Raw genomic sequence first — 26,867 nt, forward strand, 5'->3', positions numbered from 1 at the left:
TCAGTGAATGCGGCGCAGGAATAGTTAAGTTCGGCCGCATTTATTTACAACGATTTAGTCAAGAGTTTGACGAAACATCGTCTGGTCCGGTAGAGGCATAATAAAAAACATAGGGTCTCTGACCAAGTCGAAATTTTAATGAAACGTATTAACGTTTCGGAAGCCCTACGGCTTCCTTGTTCACAATCTTTTTTCACAATCTTGTTCACAATCTGGTTCACAATCGTTTGTGAACAAGGAAAGCATAGGGCTTCCGAAACGTCAATACGTTTCATTAAAATTTTGACTTGGTCAGTGACCCTATGTTTTTTATTAAATTACAACTATTGCAAATGTGTGCTGGTGTAGGTCGATAGAAATCCCACACACATTACGGTGTGCGGCCGCAACGTACAATCACCACTCTTTTACCCTGCGAATTGTCAGACGTCGAACCAAACCGCGGACATCAGCTGGCAATGATGATTCGCATTTTTAATTCCACAAGTGCAGCTTGGTCATAGTGGACAGTCGCTAACGTGTTTGGGTTGCGCGAGGTGTTGTGAGAGGCCGACTTCCCTAAGTATTTCACCCCTGAGAAGCCGAGAAGCAGAGCAGTGAAATGCACGCACCCATTCGGAAATCGGCGGGAGCTTGATAGCACTGGTAATCGAGCCCCCCGTTTCTGACGCGACTTGCGGCCAGTGTTTCCAGCTTAGAAGGTTTAGATTTCGTACACGAGTAGGGCATAGAGGGGTAGATAGTGTTCCGTCACATTTTTTCATCACATAGGCATAATCGGCATCGTGACAGTTCTTCTGAACACCACAAATATCATGGCGTCTAACTTCCGACTTAATGAGCAATCAGAGTGCTGGATTTTTATACACAAGTGCAGTGGGCAGTTGCCAGCCGTGACGGGTCAGCGGCTTTAGCGCTCGGCTGTTGAACACAAGGTAGTGGGTTCGATCCGTCGCAGCAGCCAACACGAAATGAAAACCAATCGAGCGCTGGCATATTGGTACCGGGTACAAAAAAAAAAAAAAAACACGTGTTCCAAATTATTGCGGAGTTCTCTGCTATATGGCGCGCCTCAATGCCCATAGGCTTGAGCAGTAACAATAACACCATTAACGATTAGTAAAATCATATGCATGTGGTGAAGGAAGTCGCCGCTCGTATTGCCCCACGGTTTAACAGCAGTTAATTGCAAGTCCTTGAAGGCCACCTGCGTGCCTGCTTTCACGAGAAACACGCAGATGATTACCTATCTGCTTTCGCAAGCGGCACCTGGCAATATTACGAAACAGACCCGGAGCAATCGCGCTCTCTAATACGAGATTAAGACTGCTAAAGCATTTGTAAGCTGCAAGCGTAAGGAACGCGGCTCCGCTTGCGTTCATCGCTCCCGTGATGCTGCGTCGATTGCCTTCTTTCTCTCTTACTACTCTCTTCGCTCTTTCGGGCCCCGCAGTAAGGAGGCAAGCGCGGCAAAGAAGCGCCCCTTGCTTGCACTGCTGCTGCTGCGTAACGTTCAAAGAAGAGCCGCCGTCCTGCAGCCAGCACTGTGTCCCTTGTCTCTGCTCGTGTTTCCCGCGCGCGCGCGAAAGCCGAGACTCCTAGGGGAGCCCGTGTGCGCGGGAAATTGGAACAGGTTTTAGCAACAGTGCGCTTTCTGTTTGCGCGGGAAAAACAGGCTGGCCCACGAAAGAAGAAACATTCGCCTGGTCCTCTCCAAGCCAGACAGCCATCCGGCCGTAAGGCCGGCGGGAGCGACTAAGCAGCGAACACAGGGACAAGGAGGCCTGGAAGGAGTAGAAAAAAGAGAGGTAAAGAGAGAGAGAGAGAGAGCTCGGGTTACCCCTAGTCCGAGACAGTGCGGGCCACTTGCTGACCGTGTCTGTACGCCTTGTTAGGGTGCTGCGGGCGAGTTGTTTAGCGACAGCTTCGGGGCTTCCTCTGCTGACGCTTTCGTTCTATTTTGTCTCTTTGCCGGCCGCGCGCTTAATGCTACGTGCGTCCCGCGTTTTCAGCGTAATCCCACTTTATTTTTTGAGCATCGGCCTTCCTACCTCTAGGCGAGAAGACACGCGCACCTTGTCGGAAGAGAATTTTGGAAGCGAGCGAGAGCGAAAAAAAAAGATCTACGCCTAAGGGGCATTGTTTGTCTGCAAATAAAGTGATGCCTAACGACGTGTCGTGTAACAGGCTTCCAGCAGCTGTGAGAAGGTCAAGGAAAGACGTTTTCCCACTGCGCGGAGAGCTCAGACTAGTGGAGCTGTTGCCGAGGAAAGTTAACGCGGAGTGAGGATGCCATAAATACGGGTGGCGTTGTTGCGAACACGAACGCCGCATTAAACTAGCGGCAGTTCTTCCCTGGTCATAGTAACAACACAGGAATCTCCTACTTCACTCTTAAAAGGCGCGATGTAAGCGAGAAGATAAGGGCGTCTGTCCACAATGTGTATTACTATCATTTTGATTGTAGAGTACGTTTTTTCTCTTCTAATTTTTTAACTGGAGGCATTTTTTCAATTTCACTTTTTTGTCTTAGTCAAAAGCCAGCAGAACCCTGAAAAAAATAGCTGTTGACTTTCCCTAAGCTTATTGAATAGCTATATACGGTACCGAACCGGAAGCGAAAAAATAAACCTTGCCCGTAGCCCTGCTCATGCGGTCTTCTTCCTAGTGTAGAAAAGCAAGAGCGTCGCACAGATCGAGGTCAAATGTTGGGTCGATCTTGTAATATAGCCAGAAAACGAAATGGCAGAAAGAGATATGAACACTATATTAAAGAACGCAAATTAGGCGTTCAGCGTATCCTGCGCCTGGCTGGCCTAGGCAGGCCGGTCTTCCAGGTGCGCCATGCCACAATCTTGAGAGATTGACAGAATCTTTCCTAAAATACAAGATATTTTGTTGTTTTCTCGAAAAAGCCGGTTTTTGTGTAGTCTTGATTTTTTTTAGCGCTGTGCTATTTTTATTTGGTGGATTTCTGTACTATCGCTACAACAAGAAAGTACAGTACTACATTACTGACGGAAAAAGTGCGACAATCTTTCACAATTATTTCGCATAGTGTTCAACCAAGGAGGTCATTCTAACATTCCCACCCCCAACGAAGTCGGCTAGAGATATATGTTCCTGATTGAATTAACCATTGAAGGCGTCGCGTCATTAATCACAAACTTTAAAATGTACATTACCTCTGGGGCAGATAAAAATAAAGCCAGGATTCTCGTTCTTACTTTAAACTGAAGTAGCTGAATACTGTACCACGTTTGTCAGCAACCTCTATGTACAGGAGAACTTACTTTTGATTGGAAAATTGGCAAAGTCATTTGAATGTTCAAATCGGGTGACAATATTAGAATCACTAACTACCGACCAGAATCTTTAACAAATAATGGATGTAAGCTACTAGAACACTTCACTGCTTCAAACGTTGCGCAGAATCTTGAACAAAACAACTTCTTTTAACCCTCATCAGCATGGTTTTAGAAAAGGACTGTCGTGCGATACACGACATAGAATTCCATGAGCTGTGCATCGCACAGCTCATGGAATTTACTACTTTCTGTCTGGCATGAACGATAACCAACAAACCGATTGCATTTTCATTGACTTTTCTGAGCCTTTTGATCGGCTAGACCATTGTCGTTCAATTGACAAAACTCTCCGCGCTGAATATGGATTCATTAACACTATCATGAATTAGAAATTTTCTCTCATTTCGCAACCGATTCACATGTGTAAATAATTGCAGTTAACAGGAATAAGTGTAGATTAATTAGTTTCAGCCGTAAGTAATCAAACTCCTCTTTCACCTACTCGCTCAACGGTCACCAAGTCACAACAGTGCCTGCTACAAATACTTCAGTATTCACCTTACTACAAAATTTTCCTGGTCAACACAAATAGAGTCACAGATAAGGCCCCTCGAACCCACGGTTACATACAATGTAATTTTCTTGGTGTGCCATTTGACACTCGAAAACTAGCCTACCAGCCGTTTGCGCACCCACATCTTGAATTTGCGTCGCCCATCTGGTCACCTCACCAAACATATCTAACACGTAGTCTCTAATCCATACAGAACCGTGGTGCACGCTTCATCCCCCGAGATTATAACCGTCATTCCAGCGTCGCTAACATCAAGCGACCGCTATCACTTGAGTCCAGAATAACTTTGCACAGTTGCATATCTCAGTCACCGCGCGCATACTCAAACTAGCCTTTACAGCCTTTGACGTTCAAGACTTTTGAGCCGTTGTTAATTTTTATCATACTAGAAAATAAAGTCCCCGTCTTCCAGCAGCGGTCTTGCATTATCAAGCCTATGGAATGAGGGAAGTTGACCCATTGGAGCTTTGGCACACGCCTAGATGGCCCCCGTCCTTCCATATTGTGCCCTGGATGTTCCAGGTTTTCGTGTTTCCAGTACGGACGTCGGAAGTGAGTTATTTGTGTTGTGGGCCCTGAACGGAAATGCATGTGCTGCTGTTGCCGGCGCAAAAATAAGATCTGCAGTTTCATATGTATTAGAACTTCCTGCTAACTGTCACGCCGTTCTCTTGCATTATGTTCTTCAATAGAACATTTTTCTAGCGTCATTTCATATTCGTATTTGAGAAAGAGTTCGCTGGAATTTACGGACGGGATAAGTAAACCTGAAAAAAAATTCGCTGTCTGAAAGGAAAGTCCCGACACTATTCGAATTTCTTGAGGCAAAGTTAACTCCGAAAACGAAGCCGGATATCGTGTTCATGGCGCGAGTGCAGCTTCGTATGCCACACTATGTGTTATGAGCGACGACGCCGGATGATAAAGCTTCGAGCTCAACGAGGAGTGTTTCAGAAGGCAGCGAACCCTAAAAATCCACCACCTGCTTGAAATGCCCTCGACCATCAACGTAGTTCTGTCCAAAGATGAAAGCTATCATTTACGAAATAAACGGTCAAGAACTTGCTCGTCATTATGCAGAATTTACTTTTCTGATTGAATATGTGTAATTGTAGGAAGATATGCATAGTTTCAATTCACGACCACAAAGGAAGGGCAGGATAATGGGAAACATGGTGTTGGTGGTGTGCCATTTTTGTGCGTTACCGATTTTGACGTTATCCTCCTTGTCCACTCTGCAGTGTACCCAACATTCCTTCTGTCTTTCGTGCACCTATTTGAGCTATAACCATAATATGTTGAACAAGATTTTACTCTCCCTCGTTCGCTCAAAATCACTCTCACTTGCTCGCTCGCTCACTCCCTCCCTCCCTCCCTTCGTCCTCCCTCCCTCACTCACTCACTCACCCACCCACCCACCCGCCCGCCCGCCCACCCACCCACCCACCCACCCACTTACCCACCCACCCACCCACCCACCCACCCACCCACCCACTCACTCACTCACTCACTCACTCACTCACTCACTCACTCACTCACTCACTCACTCACTCACTCACTCACTCACTCACTCACTCACTCACTCAGTCACTCACTCACTCACTCACTCACTCACTCACTCACTCACCTGCTAGCTCGCTCACTCGCTCGCCCGCCCACCCGCTCGCTCACTCGCTCGCCCGCCCACCCGTCTACCCGCTCGCTCAATCGCTCGCTCACCCGCTCACTCACTCACCCGCTAGTTGATTCGCCCGCTAACTGACTCGCTCACTCTCCCACCCTTTGACTCATATTGCATTTTCGTTCCATAGCTCTCTGTACGTTGAAACTGTTGTTGGGCCTCGATATTCATTATTCATGTTGTTATGAAGGGTTATCGGGTGTCTCGAGACCATTGTTTATTGTAGAGCGAAGTCTGAATGGGACGCAAGGTGTGCAAACACGTATGATGTTCGCGTGTTTCCTTCGCTGATTGAGCAAATACGGCGGGCAGCACTTAAGTGTGAAACCGATACGGGCCACTAAAAGCAGCAGCAGCTGCTCCCGAAGCGTGGCCAGCGTACGAGCGATGTGTTCTTGGCGTTCGTGCTTTAATAGATTATTTCGTTGATCATGTGTCGGAAGGGTCGTTTTAATTCGCAACAAGCACAAGACTGATGCCGTAACGCAGAAGCGATCCGAAAGTAGATGGAAGCGTGTCCGCTCGAGAGCTCCATAATTGCTAGCACTCGCTACCTGCCGAAAAGGATACGCGCATGTATGACCCAAAGAGAAAATTTTAGGCAAACATAACGCTTCTTAAAGACGCGGGCCTTTGAATGAGGCTCTTGCAGGGCTCTAAGCTGAGTGGCGCCTTCGTTCTACTCTCTTTGAGAGCACCTATACCAGTACCCAGATGGGTCATGCCTTCTTAAAGGACACTACCACGCAGAGAACACTCACTTAAAAAGCCTTCTCTCTGATCCACCTTGATGCTATCACGGTGATTTAGAACTCCCATATCTCTTCGCTATCCCTTGCCGTGAAGAATAGTCACAGCAGCACCGCACCCACTTATCACACCCACTTTCTGAGAGCGCACGCTACTCAGGACACTTGGAAGCAATTCTCAATAGACAGTAAGCGACTGCGTCATGTTTCAGTTGCGATACACTGCGGCGAAAGTGAAGTCGACACCGCTTATGCCGGAAAAATCCATAATACAGCTATGCGTCTACAACTCACGTATTTCTGCACTTTGCTCGCACGGATTACTGAAGTGGGGGGGATCAGTACACGAAACACCTACGTCAAACTGTATGAAAAATTTTCCACTTTAATCGCTGAATAACAAAACTAAAAATTGGAGCGAACTCTTAAGCTCCGCCTCAAGGGTATGACGGTATATGCAGAATTCGTCATTCTCGTAGTGGTACAGCGGTTAAGCGATGCGCCAGTGCCCTACGATGGTGTGTGCTGCCACCGCTGGCACAATTACTTTATCAATAATAAACAAACAAATAAATAATTTTTTAAAGAAGAAGAAAGTGTATTTATTTAACATAAAACATGAAATACAAACACACAACTTCAAGGACCCAACAAAATTTGGTTGAGGGTCCCGATTTACTGGCTCCTGCTACTGTGGTCTAACTGCTCGCAATCCGGTGGGAAAGTTGTGATGACGCTACAGAGTCACGTGACCTAGGTGGCGCACCTGGTTGCTTCTCCGGGGATGATTTCACTCGAGCCGCCGAGGACGCCGACGACACCGGATATTCTCTATAACAAGAACTTTAACGCCCTCGCGTTAAAAAGACTCTACGATTCTTTTCTTATAACGCGTTGGTGCTGGGCAGCTTTTGTGATTTGCATTTCTGCGGCGCGTACCGCCGGATGTTGTTCACTGCGTCGTCGCTCTGATCCTGCGACTGCGACTGGAGCATCCAGATCCTGCAGATGTCGGCACTGCGCCTCTGCCTGAGTTAAGTGCCTGGCTGCTGCTTCGTCCGTCTTACGGCGTGCCTCTGCGATCCTGCGCGGAGTGCTCCTCTCGAGCCATCTACTAGCCTTTTTGTAAGCTCCTCCTCGGCTTCTTTCATCAAGATGTCTAACATCAACGGTAGGATTGCTCGCAGGTTAACCAATCAGAAGTGTCGAGTAGTCACGTGATCTGAGACCACGAGGCGCCCAGAACAACGCAAGCTGGTGGTGGTGTCACGGCGCAGGGTCCCGTAAGCGACTTTGGTCGCGTGGGCGGTTTCAGCAACGCCGATGAGGACGCCTACGCAGGATGTTCAAGCAGTAAATCACTAAAAGCTACAGTGCGGAACTCTCGGCTACGACAACGACCCGAATGATGCAGGTTTTTCTGCTAAGCTAGAAAGCGGACATATGCAGTACTTCCTCTCTTCTGACTGGAAATGACACTGAACATAACATATGGTTACAGAAAGGGATAGTTTGATGTTAGGAGGTAGAGGACTGCCTGTCTGGTCAGGGACTCAAAAGTTTTCAAGGAGAAGGGAAAGGACAAAGAGAGTGTAAAGAAAGTTGCATAATAAAATAAAATGCACACGTGTTTTCACTACGCAGTGCAGTAGTCCGCGTGCGCACGATGTAGCCGATACGTCATAGCTCAGGTCGCAAGGAGGAGTGCCCGAAACAGAATGCACACGTGCCCACACGAGCTAGCAGACATGGCATGCGCCGGTATCGCATGCGGCGCACAGAGCGCAATGCGCACACTAGGGCTTGGGCACATCAAGCGAATATTATTAAAAAATGGACGTGCAAATTGCACACGTCCTTGTGAACGCGATTTTGCATGCAACGCGGTTTAAACGACTAAGGATGTCGCTACCTGCCCATCGCCATCTTAATGTTCTTCTCTTCGCATTGCAAAAGCTTTTACTGAGACACCAGTTAAGCGGCCGTTCTCTTGGGATTACGTCGTAGTAATGCGCAAGCGGCGAGTGATTACCACGGTAACAACCCGAAGGCTGATGACTTTGCAAAGAGAAAGGCATGACAAGAGCAGAGGAGTGTGCTCCCGATGGTTGGTTATCAGCGGAACGATTCGGAGGATGCATACAGTGGAAGGAGGAATCCAGAACCGGAGGGTGATTACCGCGGAAGAAGGAGGGTGGGGCGAGTGCGTGGAATGGACACTCGTAAAGTTTGGAAATGCCAATAAGACCACAGCTGTCGGTGAATCTCGCATTATACAGTGGTACCCATCATGTCTGCTTTTAGCGCCCTAGCACTTATTGAGGTTATTCTCTGAATTTAGTCGTTGTGTATTTGTTTGTTTGTCTGAAGCCGGTTTAGTGACAGGCTGCTCACCTGCTCAGCGTGTCAAGCGGCAGGTCAATTAATTTAGCGAGGCTGCTCGCGAAGAGCACTCCAGATCGCAACCCAACAAAAACAACCCAAGACCCATCAATGGAAGCAAGTGCCATAGAATTGCAGTGGCGCATCGCTTCGTAGCTGCACCACTGCACCAGGAGTGGTAAGATGACTCCCAGGGATCCAAAAACGCACAGAATGACCTCTTCCGCATATAAGGACCTCAAGCCATTATCGCTAATCAACTGCCATCCGTGAACATTGAATCTGATCACCGTACCTAAAGTCAAAACCAAATTGCGCACCTAATGCGCATTTGGCTGAACTACGCAAACCGACCATAATTTTTCCCACCCAACGTGCACTGCACGCTACGCCTTTACTATTAGCACTGCCTAGGACAGGTTGTCGCTGGTGGAGTCTCGGCTCATGGCGTCACTCCTCAGTAACTTCATTTTGTTCAGATTATCCTACTGCGGAAGCTTATCGTTGTCCAGAGTGATTTTCAACCGGTATGGCACCGCTTTAGTTGTCTTGGTTACAGAGAGCCTCAAACAAATGTGGTTATGGAAAATATACCACCGATGCAAGGGCGTTTACGGTCTTGGTCGAGTCGATGTGGATCGAACTCAACGCCGTGTTGGCGTTTCCACCCGGCCAATCTCAATACTCCTGTGCGCCAAACTGGTTCTGGTTTGGTTTGGTTTATGGGGTTTAACGTCCCAAAGGGACTAAGGCTATGAGAGACGCCGTAGGGGAGGGCTCCGGAAATTTCGACCACCTGGGGTTCTTTAACGTGCACTGACATCGCACAGTACACGGGCCTCGAATTTCTCCTCCAAAGAAATTCAGCCGCCGCGGCCGGGATCGAACCCGGGTCTTTCGGGCCAGCAGCCGAGCACCATAGCCACTGAGCCACCGCGGCGGCATCAAACTGGTTCTCCAACCCTACTGGTTCTCCAACCCTGATAAAGATATTCAGTCCGAATCTAAGAGTTGCCACTAATATTGTCGCGCACAAGAAGCGTTGAAATGTAAGCTAAAATCAAAATTGCTTGAGCACGCCCCTTACGTCATATAAAATTTTAAAATAGCTTTTATTTTATTTACTGCATCTTAGATGGCGTTAATCTAAATTATTTGACTTACTTGAAATTGTACAAAGCACAAATAGAGACACCCTGTAGTACAGGATGCTAGTGGATGGCACCAATAAAAATAATTTTACAGCACTAGCTGTTAGTACATCTTAGGCTGATTCTGCCAGCTCCCTCGAAGGGAATGCCACGAAGGCTCGAGAATTCTCGATATCGAGAGAATTTGGACATCGAACACATATGCACTCATCTGGCCTCCTCCTCCCATTTTCCTTGCCCGTTTATCTCCGCCCACCTCCTCCTAAACCCAGCTTCGTTTTCTGAAATTTCTTCCTTCCACTGAACCAGCTAGCGCTGAACATCCGCGCTTTAGGCGAAATCATGGCGGCGTCGTTGTCAGCGTCGTCCTCACTTGACGCATCCCCGACCACTGCACAACTAACGTCAACATCCCCACCGCATGACTCCATCTGGACTTACTAAACGAGACACCCCTCCATCTCCACACCCCGCCTTCCCAGGCTCCCCTGTAGAGTTGCCTGCTAGGTTCATAACCAGGCATACCTCTTCTTTATTCATTAAAGTCTCTCTCTCCCATGTGGAGTAGCAGGTCAGGGCCATGTTACCACCGGCCGACCTATCCACCTTTTCCCCTCATTAAAATTCTTCTCTCTCTTCCCTGCTGCGTCTGCTCGGCTTTTCACATCGGCACCCACTATGTCAATGAGAGAGCGACCGTGACTGACCATGCGGGACAAACACTTAACTCTTACAACCCTATTCCGAACGGTCCCACCCTCAGCCTGCGATTGGTTACTGCAGCCGTATTCTCCAACGCTTGCCTTTAGCATAGCGCGTGCCGCCAATGCTATCAATTACTGCCTATCGCGCGCCGTCAGTGCGCAAGAACAGATCTCCCGGAGGGAACCAGATGTCGCCACGTGCCCTCCAGCTGCGGCCAGGGCTGCCACGTCAGAACAATCTGCCCATGCGCAGCGGTGGCGCACGGTACGCGATGCGGGTTAAGCGGTAGTGCTAGCGGTACTCGCTACGCTGAAGGTCTCTGAATACTAGAGCTTACCCGTGACTTTAACATTGCATGTGTACCAGAATAAGCGCAAACAGACATATCTTATCATTTTCCAGAATTAGTAAACACTCTGACTTTGCACTGGTATTTCTCAACACCCGAGCTATCCATGAAATTCGCATTACCACAAGGGTAAACGTCCGGCCACTTTATGTTTGCATTTGTCCTTGTCCTCACTAAGTGTTTACTTGCAATTCACCATTGCCTCAAATAAAATTTCTGCCAACTTTAATGCTATACCTGATTTAACTTGATATCGTACTGATACTGCAGCTCTTTCCAGTATCTTCAATTCTCCCACAGTGTATTAGTCATGTCTACCGCGGACACTTTGCCGTTACTTTTATTATCACTGAAGCCTAGAGCCCCAGGGCTCCAGATCAGGCCGGCTTGTACTTCTAGATGTATGGTGCTACTGTCTTACAAAATATGCTGGTGCCTTCAGACTAGCCCATATTTCACTAGTCATCCTCTTCGTATTATTTTATAAGAATGCGTCCTAAGGCAACCTGACCCGGCTTTAAACATTACGGCGATGCCTCTTGTATTACAATAATAAGCCTTTTCCCTTTCTAGCAGGTCCTTTGTCAGCTCCGTACATACCGCGAATTCGCCCAGTTCGCCCCCTCTGCGTCTTTTGCCCCTACATTCGGATTTTTGTTCTTTCCTCTACAGTTTTCCGCATAATTTAAGGATTTTTGATTATGGGCTGGTTGGATATTGTAATGGTATCGCATAGTTGCGCTTTTGAAAAAACTGCTACACAAAACAGGAAGCAGAGGAGAACATAGATGTGGATTCTTTCTTGCAAGTTTTGGAGTTCTTATTCCTCCATCATAAATCAGCGTTTTTCTGCACAGATGCTTCAAACTCTCAATTTGTTGTCATCCAACTTCCTACGTCGTTCTTTACGTCATATTACGCCCTCCGGTTCCACGGCATCAAAATATATCCAACTCATCTCGCGCTGGACTGACTAAGCTGTCAATTTGCCATGAGCACATAATGCTAATGTCTTCTTAGCTGCAAACGTTTGTATGAGATCGAATAACCGATCAGAATCACGGGGGAACGTGCAGCAATGTTGCATGTTGAGCTAACTCGGAACCTCAAGCGAGATCAAACTCGAACAGGATGGAAAATCCCCGTGCGACAGGGATATAACCTGTCAATAACCTGTGTGGAGGTACTCTGTAGCTACATCTTCATATATTCTCCCCTCCATAATAATCCCCGCCCCTTCCCCAATATATATTACCTGATTGTGTAGTCAAAATGCGATGGTTTGAGAACTGAAGTGTCGATAATTATCTACCAAACGCTATCAGCGATGCAGGCTTTTCTTTTTCATGGCGGCCAGTGGTCTTTAACGTGCTTGAAGAAGAAACTACGTGATATTAACCATAATCAAAGCATAAAGTATTGACCTTCTCGTTCAAATGACAATGCCTTTTGAGCTCAAATACTGTGTTTTAAAATCGGTCCCTACCAATCCTATGTGCGGGTCTTATATAAACAGCTCTCGCGAGCACATCGTAACTCATGCACAAAAAAAAACAAAGTAACTGACAGGCGAAGTGGTTGTCTCACAAAGCGCTGGAACAGAGTTCTGAAGCCAGAGGCTCTTCCTGACGGAAAATTTGCTCGGCCGGAACAGCGCGCTAATGAAATGTTCGCTCAAGTGCATAACTGGACGTCCTTCTTCTACTTCACTCTTTCTTTTTCACTCCCTGCTTTATTCACTTTTGCGTTTCAGCCTGGCTTGTGTCGTGGGCGAGAATCATTCAACATTGCGTTTTCCCGGGCGTCGTAGAAGGCAATTACCGCCGGTGATTAATGAGGCTTTTTCGCCCCGCACATATAGTCTCTTTGTGCTCGAGCATATTCGTCCCACTTTCGCGGAACGAGCATTGCTTCCCACGTAAAAACGAGCGCAAGGAACACAACGTTAAAGAAAAAAAAAGAAAAAAGAAAAGTGGGATCTGCGTGCACAAAGCAGTGCGATTTATTGCGGCGTGCGCAGTGTCATGTGAGCATAAGAGAAAAAGAAAATAATGAAATACTGGGAACGAATTTTTCTTCTCAGAGTGAATAGTTTTTAACAAGGAATAATTTCTTCCAACCGGACCATATCGAGGGAACATGTGTTCTCTGAAAACAGCACCCAATGCTATGACATCCGAAGTGCTTAATCGTACGTAAAGGCGCCAAGGACGTTGTGACGGCACCAGCCCACCACCCCCACCCCCCTTTCTTCCTTGGTTTTCGACTTGACAACCCTGACCTTTATGTCCTTAAGCACAAAATTAAAGAACGTTCTTTGGCTACGTGAGCCACTTGTGCGTAGCTCGACTGTCCGAATGGAACACGTGAGGAGCGAGAGCCTCTAAAGGCAGCTGGTATAAGAAAGGTGCTGACCGAGGTTTCTGCGTCATTCAGCAACGCTGATAGCAGGTTAACATCAGTCCGTTTCGCCATACCTCTGCGCACTACAGTTAACCAAAAATGTCTTCCTCAGTCGTTGTCGCAACTTCAGATGTAATAAGGACACAAAATGTCTGTTCTTTTACATCATCATCTCATAGAGGTACACAAGGAGTGCACGAGGAGTACACAGGGCTGTGTATGAGATGGTTCGATGTTATGACGACTCGAAGGTTATAGCAAGTGGTGCTTCAAAGGGGTTGCTCACAGGAGACAGCAACCTATCCTTTTTCTCAATGCGGCGCATATCACGTGGTATTAAAGTCACGCAGAAACAAGGCGCTGCAGACTAAACACTGCATCTGCACAGTAGGGTATTGGTCCTTTGCGTTGGGTAAGAAGCCAAAGTCTGTGGGATGCAGACCGGGATGCGTGTGTGTCAAACGCATGAGGCGTTGCCAGTGGGCTCGCAACCTGAAATATTTGAGTGCCTGTGGGCCCCAAGGCCTCAAGCACAAGAGAAATTACTGGAAAGGGTACCACACTCCCAAAGACGTGTGTAAATAGGCATAAAGGCCCGAATATCTGTAGTTACTTATAGCGAATAAAGGTTGGGGAAAATAGGTTGTGTGTGACTCAAAAAAAAAAAGAATTTAGCGTACGATAGGGTCTACTACTGTATTACGCCACAGATCTAGAAAGCGGAGCTCCTCACAGTGTGCTTGACAGTCATGGTCATGGTGGACCTGCTCTCCACCGCTGGCGGCGGCACAGTCGCTGACTGTCTTTGAGTAGTTGCTAATGGCGCAAATTAGTACCATCTAAGCAATCATCGTGTGTACTGCATTAAATATTATCCTTAGTAAACGTTTATTCAACTAGTTAAAGTATATTTAAATGGGCCTTGGCTATTTTAATATTGTATACGCGGTGGCATGATCGCCCAAGCAGGCACCGTTGCTCACACACACCAGGTACGACATCCGATTTAGAATACGGGTCATTCCAGCAAGCTGTGTCTGGAATTCTGCAGATCGATGCGCCGCCGTTTGCCGTTTCTATCTAATAACGCCATGCGACTTCGAGGCAATCCCGAGCAGTAAACTTTTACTGCCGCCGGTAAGACGACATTATGCAACACGCCGAGGATGGGAGCGATGGGCGTGCAGAAGAAAAAAAAAAAGTTGGGCTTGAGGGAAGTATTGAAATCGGTCATTTTGATAGCAAGACGCTTATAGCTCTCCGCGCGCAGCGCATGGCGATGTGCCATGTTGAGTGTGCTGTGGCAGACACCTCAAGCTGTGTGCCAGTGAGCTCGACCAAACAGTGAGCTCCACCACCCCCATTCGTTCCTTTCGTGAACGACAGTTAAAAACTGCCGCGTTCCACTGTGCAATAACCAAGAATAAGCCGACGCTAGCGACCGAAACAGAATCATGACGCAAAAAAGATTCTCAAGTAGCACACTTCGTATTCGGGAGCTTCGATCTGTACTTATGCCGCATGCATTCGAAAGCATGCATTTCTTGTTTTTTCAAAGTTATTTTATCTGTTTGCCACGGCTTTTGAAATTTCTGTTTATTTTCAAACCATTCAAAATTTTTAATTTAATTACGACGCCCCCTTCCCTTGCGGTAAAATCGCAGCAGCAGTACGCCCACATTTGTAGGCGTTTCTTTCCCGATAGGAAGAGAGATGCGTTTACGAGTGCGTCGTAAACAGCTTCTCGGAGATAGGGGTTTCTTTCCCCATAATACATAATGGCCTTAGCCTTACTAATTGGCTGCTACGATTACTTGTATTTCAGTGCTTGTAACCACGCACACTGACACGCTTACGCACGCACATCCAGCAGAAGAGCGATTAAAACTCGCTGACCCGTTGCCTAGCTCTCGAAATGCGCTAGCAGAATGGATTTCTGCGATAATCACACCGTTCTAATAATTTGGAATCTTAAACTTGCCTAGAAACGTGTGAGAAGAACTATTGTTTGAGAGACCAAGGAATCAGGAGCAGAGGTTTCTAGCACGGACTGTGCGGTTCGATATAACGGAAAGGAACAGCGCTGAGACAGGGCGAAAAATTGCAGCAGAAGTGTTCATAGCCCATTGCGATTTTGATTGAAGTTGGGCCAACGGCGACGTTGCCTTTATAGAAGGAGGAAATGGAAAGGAAAGGGAGGTGAGAGAGGGATGGAGGAGCCCAGGTTGCTCTTCCTGGGCGACCAATCGTTAATTGTCGCCTGCAACGGTGTGCAGTTTGATCACTGGGTGCGTTCCAATTCTCTAGACGTCCGACAAGACGTCTAGTGTGACGTCTAGGAAGCCGTCTACATGTCTACATATTGGAACGTGTCTACTTCAGGCGCCACCTTGCGGCATATAAACTGAACTAACATTTGGGAATAGTTGCACTCCTATGTTCTTAAAAATTCTTAATAAAACAAGTTAAAAACGCGCTGTTAGTAGTTTGCAAGTTCTTACTTTATTTTATTTTTTCTGCAATAATGGTGCGTTCATCGCTACCGCTTCAGCAGACGATCTCACCTGCATAGCAGACGATCTCACCCGCACAATTTCCTCTCGCTCGATTCACAAATATAATCGTAGGTCCACAAAGACGGCTTTATTTGCCACCAGTTCCTATAAAAATCAACTTAACGGAATGACTGACACTTGAAAGATGGTGCGTCTCCGGGCTCCAGTGCCCACCAAGAACACGGCTCACTCAGCTCTGACTGCACCAACTGCTCCGCCATCTTTAGACAGGAAGTTAGCCTGCATCGATGTGGACTTCGGCGAAGCAGTCTTCTTGGACGGCTTCGTGAAAATTGGAACGAGTCTTAATATGGCCGCTGTCCGGCAAGACGTCTAAGTAGACGTCTACTTGGGAGTATTGGAACGCACCCACTATCTGATGAGCAGGTCAATTGGCATGACGCCACAAGGTCACGTGACCTAGGCGGGCCTCTTGCCTCCCAGGTTGCTCTTTGGGAACCGTCTGCCAGATCAATGCTGTGATCTTTCGCTCTCAAAGCTGCCGCCAACAACGCTGACATCGGACTTTCTGGGGAGCGGGGCTTTTATCGCTAAAGCGTTAAAAAGACGCATGTAAATGTTTCAAAATATTCACGCCCACCTGCGTGACGCTGCGGACTGAGCGAAGACTACAGCTTGGACTTAGTAGACTGTGCCACTGTCGCTCCTGTTGTTAACTGGTACCGGAAACCATCATCTGATGGAAAGGCTCGTTCTTGGCGCGGTGCATATCAGAAGCCTTTTCAGCAGCACGCAGGTGGGGATACTCTCAGAATCGGCGCTTCGCAGCTGAGCGCGGCAGTGAGCCATATCAACATCATTCGGTTCACCCGGCTGCGATGACTACGTCTCTGCGTGTTCCGTGGCGCTGTCGGACGAGCTGCCTTGCGCGCGCCTTGTCTGGTCTGGCCTTTCCTTTCACCAATGTGGGTTATGGGGATGCTCCTTGTTCAACCAGTACGAAGAATCGAGAAGGCACGTGTTCTCCGAGCACTCCAAAAGTGCATGGCAACCTAGACTACCTTTCAGGCCGCGAAGGGCGCACGTTCACGTGCCTGGTGCTGGTCTCATGCCCGGCACTGTTGTGGAGATGACCCGTGACCATGAAACTGTCACCGTCAACACCTGGTCGCGTGACAGGGCATTGATGGTCTACGCAATGCAATTCACGGGAACTGCTCAGTATAACAGGTGTTGCTGTAAAGCTAACTTAACGATACTAAATAAAGACAGGAGTGACTTCTTTTCCGGGTACAATGTCGCTTTGGTAATCATGTTAAGGGATGTGCTGCTGACACATATAGCGCTACGGCTTCTAACAACAAAAGCCTGGTGTATATCTCGCGTGCATTTTTCGCTATCGCTTCTTAAGATCTTCGTCCTGCCGAAATCGGGAATGCAAGACCAATTTAAACGTGATAGCGCTAAGGCTGCCGTTATGCAGGAAATACGGCGTCGCAGTCGGCGTTGTGAGCGAAAAATCCCCGGAGAACCAACCTAGTTCAGCCGCGTACGTCACCTGATCTGGTGACGACATCACAACCTGCCCACCAGAATGTGAGAAAACTGACCACCGTGGCAGGTGGCAGTTAAATGAATGCTTGGTCGCTCGGGAAGAGCAACATGGGTCGCACAAGGCCCGCCGCTGGGAGCACCTGCCATCGCAGGGCAGTGGCGCTTCGCTTAGCCACTGCACCTTTGCGTCAGGAGGGGTATGAGGACTCCCTGGGATGTATGTATGTAAAGCAGAGAATGATCTTCTGCATCTATGGCAAATAACCCATTACGTCATCGCGTCATACCCTTAAAGGGACACTGAGGAGAGCACTATTAATATTTTTTTTATAGTAAAATCCGATATTTCGGCATGTCATGGCTTTGTTGCCACTTGGCCGGCAGCGAAAGATGCATGTATTCGAATTTGGATTCGAAGTTGAAAAAGTTTTTCCCGCCGCTCTGATTCAAACTTGGGATTCTGCTATGACGACACATGACTAAGCGACGTGAAACATGACGTGCGCATGACGTACCGCAGACTCCGTGATTTCTGGCAGCCAGCAGTGCGGCTATGGTAGCTAGCATAGTGCGGCCTAGCAGCAGCCGAAAAGAAAGCTACCGCCGGCCGCACGTTGAATGCATCTATCGGCTATTGCGGCCGTCGCTACAGTCGCTTCGATTACGTTTGCACTGGCGTTTTGCCAGCGTTACGATGGATCTCGTTCTCGAAGTCGTCAACGAAGTTCTCGCAAATAGACACCTTTAGCATACCGTGTACCTTGTTACCGCTAGCGGAATACCGGGAGCCCGCCTACGGCCGGAAAACAGGCGCTGATTGGTCCCGATGCTTCAGGAGCGCGCGTAGTTGCCGGGCGCGTTGCGCCATCTGGCGAGGTCAAGGACATTTGAGCATGCATTGGCTGCGCCTCAGGGATTTGTGGCTTCTCGGGTCCTAGAGTTGCTAGAACCATTTTGATGTCCTATGACGACATCACGCTTGTACTTGCGAGTTTGGCCTGTGGCGGCGATACCTGTATTTTGGTTCTTGCTCTTTTCTACGTTACAAGAGCTTTGTTGTCAGTATGAGTGGCGTTTTTGTAATCAGGAGCTGGTATTCTGTCGATACAAGCCAACTTCAATTTCTCCTCAGTGTCCCTTTAAAGCGGAGCGTAAGTGTCAGCTCCAATTTTATTACAATGGACAGCGAAGTAACAAATGCAGTGCGAAATATGTGGTAATCTCACGTCACTTACGTTCATATTCCAACAGTATCCTCGCTATAGCAGGAAGTCACGCGTGCAGATATTTGCGGAAAATAGTGCGACTTACATGCGAGGAAGTACGGTATCAGTAATTTTTTTTGACGTGGCCAGTGTTGTCGTGCTGATAAAACAGCAATTAACGAACAAACAACGTCCACACTCAGAAACCTGCAACCAGATCTTCAGGGTACCGTTTTAATAGGTTTTGAGCAGGGCATTTGAGAACGCGAAAAATTTTCTGAGTGTGGAACACAGCACATAAACATTCATGAAAGTTTGTTTGGCTTTATAGAACCGAGAAGAATCACCAAGTCGTAGTTCATTGTTGGACACCGTGCAATACTGCATTTGGCTTCGTCAAAGCCTGCCCAGTCGATAGATGCCACGAGATGCTAAGCGTGCCGTTATGTCCATGCAGTAATCGCCCCTACTGGAGTCGAATGTAAGTGACAGTGCCTGTCTTCTGCGTTCCCTCTATCAAAATACTGGCAGTCAATATCCTGCGCACGTCCTGGGCATTGTCAGCAGAAACTACATAGCTGCCTGACTTCCATGGACTTTGGGTTTTTTTTTTACAAAAAACTTCCTCTTCTGAATGAGGTTTTCAATTTCGCGGAAAGTAAATTTGGGTAAAGAGAAAATGAAGCGATCGAAACCTTTCAGGATGTGTTAATGCAGCGAGCATAAAAGAAACAGCATGTACGCTATGAATACCCCTACGAATGAACCTTTGTGTTTTCGTCCACGAATAAACGTTTGCTCTCTTTTTCATTTCATTTTCCCTCAAGTGCGTGCGACACGTCGTCAACAAAATTAACAGAACAAAGAGGCACCTTTGATGGTGTTGCCAGGGGTCCTGGCATGCATCAAAACAAATTGCTGCAATGTGCACAGAGAAGAAAGACGCATAAAGTGAACGCCATGAATAATTTATGAGTTCGTAGAGTGTGCCATTCTCTGTTCAGGGATGTGTCGCACCATCGTCAGACTCAGCACCTTCGTTCAACAAAGTCAGCACCTTTACAGTCAGCTGCTTTGACACACAAGCGAGCTGTTCTGACGCCCTTGGGATGCGGAATTAGCCATAGCAACGCTTTAAAGACAGCTAGAGTGCCTCGTTCAAGGTTGTTTGCAAGGCTAACTTAATAAGGGCAGTTTTCTTTCTTTGCGTTTGACAGTAACAACGGCTTTGTATGACTGTATGAAAGCAGCAATTAGGGGCCTGTAACAATGTGTTTAATTGAGCAGTTTACAAAAGAAGCAAATATTGTTGCCAGCACGTCTTACAAAAATGCGTTCGCTTTAACTTTCTTCGACATTAAAACAGCTTGGACACAGATGGCTAGACTACGCTGAAACCATCCATAGCAGGCAGCTGAGGAACAGCTATATCTTACAGGTACTGACCGATGGCGTAGAAAATGTAGGCTAACCAAAAGGGTTCAGCATAAGTTAAGGACAACGGGGCGAGCTATGGCAAGGAAAATTAAACGTGTAACGTTAGGGGACCGGAAGGTGGTAGAGTGGATGAGGGAACAAACGCGAGTTAATCCTATTCTAATTGAAATCAAGAGCAAGAAATGGGCTTGGGCAGTGGATGTAATGCGAAGGCAAGATAACCGCTGGTACTTAAGGGTAACAGAGTGGATTTCAGGAGAAGGGTAGCGTAGCAGAGGTCCGCAGAAAGCTAGACGGGCGGATGAGATCAAAAAGTTTGCGGGGATTGGGTGGCCGAAGCTGGTATAGGAAGGGTTAATTGGAGGGACATGGAAGAGGCATTTGTCCTGCAGTGGGCGTAGTCAGGCTGCTGCTGCTGATGATGATCATGACGATGACCTGTCTAAACCTCTCCTCTGCGTGTTTCTTCCATAAGTGTTGGAACACTTGACCAGTGAATGCGATGAAAACTTTTGGCAGATGTTAATAAGGCCAGCCCAGTAAAGAGAATGTGTATGGGGTTGTGGTCGCTGCCATGAGTTTCTACATCTACAAACCACTCGGCGCTTGTTGCCAGGAATTGAGAAACAAAAGAGAGGTTTATATAGCTGCTGTAAGCCTTCGAGACAGCCCTCGAACTTGGGATACGCCATTAAGAAGAAGAGTGAAGAAGAAGAAGTAGACTAGATCACTTTATTTCCAAACGTGCGCACATGTTTCGAATAGGCCACAGGTCAAAACCCAAAAATTAGCCTCAAAATTTCTGTGGCCTTTATAGAGGCCACGTAGAAAAACAGACTTACACGCAGCGGAGGCAGGTCGTGCACGAGCAGACCGGTGGCCATTTGTGAGCAAGAAAAAGCAGAAGGCATTGCAGGTCATGGTCAGAGGCGAAACTTAAGGACGTACCCTTGAATTCATCCGGATACCTCCCCACATGGGGTGATGACCATTAAAGTGAGCAGTAAAGATTTATATAAGAGACAGGTCTTACAGTTAGGATGCGCGTCTATCCGGCGTTGAAGCGACTTGTTGGAGATAGGCACGCACCAACAAGCTTATAAACATGAGTGTGTGCCTCTTTATAGCTAGGGAGACGTACTTTTAGTTCCGAGGGGGAACAGGAGGGAACACATAGGTAAGCTCGTGCAGAATGTAAACGACGACTTTGCTGCTTGCTTTGCGTGTGAAGGACACAAACGCCCCGTGACCAGGAAGCCCTTTGCGATAGTATATAGAGTTTAACGTCTCAAAGCTTCACGCGGCTGCAAAAGACGTCATAAGGGACTGCTCCGCATTAGTTACCACCACCTGACGTTCTTTAAAAAATGGCAGCTGAAGATGTTTTAGCTTTCGACGAACCTAAAGCGATTGAATACATGAAAATTGCGGCCAGTACACGCGAAATTCTTTTATGGTAGTGTTTCAAATGGTGACGTAATCCCAGAATAAAGCCGCGCCTCAGGTCAGGCTTCTCCGCTGTCCAAAGAGCCGGAAAGGGGACTGCATGATGTCATTTACGGCGGCGGTACATTTCCAATGTAGAAAAGACAGTTTGAAGCAAGAAAGCCAACATACACCACTGAAGGCAAAGCCCGCGGACTGTCGTTTGGGGGCACCCCTCGACGCACGGCCGCGTGTGGGCGACCACAGCGGAAATATGGACCCTCGCTGTCCAAGCAGCATTACTAAGCTTCGGCACATTTTCCCTAGCACTGTGGATAAGCCTGAACAACCTCGGTGCTTTGGTCGGCGATTTCAACATTATTTTAACTCTAGCGAAAAAAAAAAAAAACTGGGCATCATTTGCCGACTTGTTTCACAACTTAGGATGCTTGAATCTCGTCAAAACTTTACAGCGTGTAAAAGGTGGTGTAAATGAACGCATTTTCTTTTTTTTTCAATTTTTCTAGCAGTTGATTGATCAATTACACATTGTAAATTTTCTTAATTACAATCACCGAGCACTGGCTTTTAATTCTGAGCAATTTGACACCTCTCAACTCCTCTTTTTTCAATTTTTTATTTCTTTAATTAATGAATTAATTACAGTGCTTTCACTAATCGTCATTGCCTATCACACAGCGATCACTCATCAATCACCACAGCCACAAATTACCGTGATAGATTTTTTTACGCAGCCCCTGATTATTTCCGACACGCGGTGGCAACTACTACTACGCCGACGGCTTTTCGACCAAACGAGCTTAATACGCTGTCGTATAAAATGCGTCAGCATTCCTTTACCTTCCGCTGCATCGCACAGCCCACGAGCGTCTCGATCATTTCGTTTTCATAGAAACGAGGCAGCAGCGACAGAAGGCTGGGCAGCCAAATGCTAAAGCCACGAAGCCACCGTGCTGGTAACTTCTGAGTGACCATGAAGAATGGTGGGCTTTCGAAGTGAAGTTTCGCTGCTGGTGAGATGAGAAAGCGTTGGAGAGCGTCATCACACCATACCACAAGATGTAGCTCGACCGGGATAAGGTGTCTACAGATGGAGCTCGTAAGAAAGTGTCTAGGTGTACAATCACACGGTCCTTCCGGCCCCACCCCACCTCCTTAAACGACAGGGCACTCTGCGTGAACAGAGGGACCGTTTTTACATGCTAGGGGACTTACCTAAATATCCACGAAGCCCGTGCGAGGTGAGTAAAATAGAGCATTAGACTCAGGCTCAAGGACTGCTGCGCCCTCATAGGCAGGGTTCATTGCGCACTGTCTCATTTCCTATAAGCTCTCTGATAAGCAATTGCAGTTTGCAGTGTAAGTTTATGAATTAGCCTTGATCACGTTTTCGCCATGAAAGGTTTCTTGCGCAAAAAAAAACAAAAAAAAAACTACACACAGTCAAGACGACAGGACGAGGTTGCGCTCGTCCTGTCGTCTTATCTATGCGTCGTATTTTGTGCGAAAAAAAAAAAGCCTGTCATGCCGAATGAAGAATCTGACCAACTAGCCCGAGAACAACACTCGATTGATCACTGACTTTAAAATTTTATAATTTTCGAAAAGGCAAATGTTGAAAAGCTCATCCCATCAGCATCTCATCACCATCAGCATCATATAGAATAAATATGCGTCTAGGCGCCGTAACAGATTGGAGCCAAAGTTTCCGAAAAAAGTAGGACTGAAGAGTTGATACAAATAAACTACCACGTCTTAAGAAACTTCGTTCAGCTTAGAGTTCAGGCTGCAGCAGATGAAAAAGGAAAGCGGGGTAAAAGTACCAAAACGCCGAATATTTACAAACCGGAGCAGCAAGACTCTTCCGTGTGTTTTCAAATGCACACGGAGAACGCGGAAACAAATCCCCCGCAGATTCCCTTAAGCTCATTCTAAGCAAACAGGCTGATACTCTGTTATTACTGCGCGGCGCTAAATGCATTCTTATAAGCAACACAAAGTTGATACGGCATACGGTTTACACTTCCTGCCTGGTCGTCTTCCTTTCATAAAGTGTCAAAGACGAAAGGGATCACTGCGCCTCAAAGCACTCTTCCTCTTCCCCAAAATGTTTGTGGATTCTGGGGAAAAGAGGGAAATGAGTGAGGGAGCGGGCAACGTCCTCGCAAATAATTACGGGCACTATCTCTAGCACGCAGCGCATCACGCGAGAGGCCGTAAAACAAAAAAGGACTGTACGGGAGGAAAGCGCAGCACCCGAACCCGCGCCCCTCCTTGCGTATTTCGTGGGGCGTTGCGAAGCAAGTATCATGGCGCCATATTTGCAGCACAAAGGGATGAAGGCAAGCCTAAGGACGTACGTGACCGGGCTACGGTTTTCGTTTCCCTCATCTCCTTCTTTTCCGGCCCAACGAGACTTCTCTTCCGTGCGGTTTCTTTGCGGCGCGGCCAGCCCGTGTACTATTCAGCAGCGTTTCGAGCTCCATTGCCCCGAGGGCTGTTTGTTGTTCGGTGGATTCTATAGCGAGCAAGCTTTAAGGTTTCTCAACAAATAGAGCCAGGAACGTGCCAAAAAAAGAGTGAAATAAGTAGAGTGGACTTTGTTACCGACATTGCAAGAAAGCGAAATTGACTGCGGCAAGGAGGGAGGGGGAGAAATCGACGTGACGAAAATAATTCGGATTCTCGCTCAGAGCCGCGCAGTTGTAAACTGGACTGCACAAAAAAAAAAAGGCAAACCAAAGTGTTTGGGTGCTTATCCGTCCTCTGATGATTTTTGCGGCGAAAAGTTCGATAACATTTACTCGCAGTAAAGTTATCCGTGTTTCGAGAGGATTTTATGACTTCAGCCGGTCAGCGAATTTCGAAACGCATACAAAAATGACCACATACCACCATGCTCAACGCAGTAAAAAAATGGAAACAACCAAGTTGAGTGCCTCAAATCGATAATTTTAGCAAACTGTAAATAAATGGTAGGTCTTGCAGCTCCTCGAGGCGGTCCTATTGATGTCGTGCTTAACTACGTTTATATATTAGCACATCAAAAGACCGGACAGGTTTATCCTGTCTTAGTTTTTCGCGCTGTACATAATGTTGAACCTTCACCAACTCGCCCAGTTTTCTGTTCTACTTAAGTTCATCTCTAGTTCATTGGGCCCTAAAACAGCGCTTGTTTGTTTGCGTGTTTCTTCCCCTGTCTTAGTTTTTCGCGCTGTACATAATGTTGAACCTTCACCAACTCGCCCAGTTTTCTGTTCTACTTAAGTCTCTTCCAGCACAGCAGAAACGCAAAAATGAAGATAAAAATTGTTTCTATTTGTTTTTTGTGAGCAACCTGTTTCGGGGCAAATAGTTCGTTTTGTATGAATAGCATAACCAAATAGAGTCGGCGGGCAAGCTTTCAGTTAGACTGCAAAGTAAATATATCTGTACCATTTTTAAAAGTGTGTTCAGCGGTCCGAAACATTTAATGCATCAATGCACACTTTAATGGTACACAGGTACAAGGGTGCTGCTGCTAATGTGGCGAAGGGGTATGTAAGGGAGTACTGTTGCTCTTAGAATGAAGAACTATGCTATGGTTTATCAAGCTTGCTTCTACCATGATGCTGAGCTATTCCAGCTTGCCATTTAAGGATAGCTGCACTTTGAGGGATGCATCTAGAACGGCAATTCGCGCCACAATAATTTGGAAATTAAATAAATTGTCTTCACCTACCTGCTACGCATAACTGACTCCAAGTGGAGTCTAGCTTAAGGGGAGTATATTAAGGCTGAGATAGTATACCAGTCTTTGGCAAAAATTGGGTGCTCGGCCGTAGCTTGCTTCTGTGTTAAATTTATGGAATTTCAGTGGCATTGTATGACACGTTAGAATGACGCTTTAGCCAATTTGTGCTCCTCTGGCAAACTTATCTGGCATATACTAGCATCGTATCGCTGTAGGAGCGGGTTGGCTGAAGGTTGGGCTCCTGGAACAAAATTTTTAATGGCAACATTTTCATCTCTCTAGGTGGTCCGCAGAGATTTGTCCGTCGGTCCGTCTGTCTGCACTCAGAGAAAATTCGAGCAATAGGGACAAACGAGGAAATGTAGAGGTTTTAATGGGATACGAACTCACGACTTTTATGTTCCAGTGTAGGTAGTGGAAGCGCGGCATAGTTATGCCGTTTTACCTGACGATAGCCGACGGCGCTGCTGCTGCTGTTGCTGAGACCGAAGTAAGAAATTGCATGTGCCTGTCGACTGGCTATAACAGCCACGGTCCCTGTCGCATGCTGACAAAAGGGAGTATTAATAAAAATACATTGCAAGGAAAAGATTCAAACAAAAAGGGTATTTCAGGAACCACGTCCGCCGAAGCGATTGCTTCAGCTGCAGATACTCCTGATAGCTCACTGTCATGTGGCAAGCAGATCTCAAAATTGTACGCAAAGAGCACTTCCACATCTAAGGGTAAGCTTGCAATTATTTTCATGTAAGCAGCAGCGTTCCTAAAAATTGCGGCTAATTTCACACGCATCGAAGCACAAGGAGGAAAGCAAATAATATATTAAAGCTGTGTAGACACCAAATTCTTGCTTGCGCATTTTTCTTCTTTCAAATGGTTCGTTAGATGTTCAATAGTATACGCGGATAAACCTGTGGTATTTGCCTGCGACCGCTTAATAAATCATAACTGAATTGCTTCTTGACGCTGTTTCCACTTAGGTTTCGTCAACCTAAGGATGGCTTTGACGTTTGGTGGGTCTGTAGCTCACGCGATGCATGATAAAAAAATTGGCTCTGGTTTTACCAATGGTCATCCCGAGTAGAATTGCGGAAGCAATGGCGCGGCAATCGCAGTGGCGGCGGCATCTCAGGGGGCACTTTGACTGTATAAAGTGCGTAGAGGCGAAAGCGTTTTCCGCACCGCTTTGACTGCCTCTGTGGCACTGGGGACGTCACCTCTGGATGACGTGGCACATAATGAAGTACTAATAACTAAGAAATGGAAAATCACTAATTAATGGCTAATTACTGATTAATGACTAAATAGTAATTAACTGCTAATTAATGACGCTTAAGCTTCGCCTTAAGGAGTGGAACGCGAAAGCGTGTTGTAGCACTGCCAGGAAGTCCACAAAACACCAACACCCGTTAGGCGCGATGCCTTGTTCTTTGAACGCAACGCTTTTTGAGGAAACGAAATGGCACAGTAATTCTGTGTAATCTCGGTGGACACCTGAAACGCACCGTACAGGAAGAGAAGAAGTCGGAGTGAAAGAAGAAAAAGAAAGAGGGGCCGTAATGAAGAAAATGGCAATTGTATTTGAGGGAAGGAAATTACGCGGTAACTGTCCCACACTCGCTCCTCGCGCATGCGCACTAGGGGCTCTCCGGGGCTCCGCGTAATCGCTCTCAC

This window comes from Amblyomma mixtum, chromosome 5 (assembly GCF_055824585.1).
Source record: "Amblyomma mixtum isolate Tamu chromosome 5, ASM5582458v1, whole genome shotgun sequence".
NCBI classification, from domain to species: Eukaryota; Metazoa; Arthropoda; class Arachnida; order Ixodida; family Ixodidae; genus Amblyomma; species Amblyomma mixtum.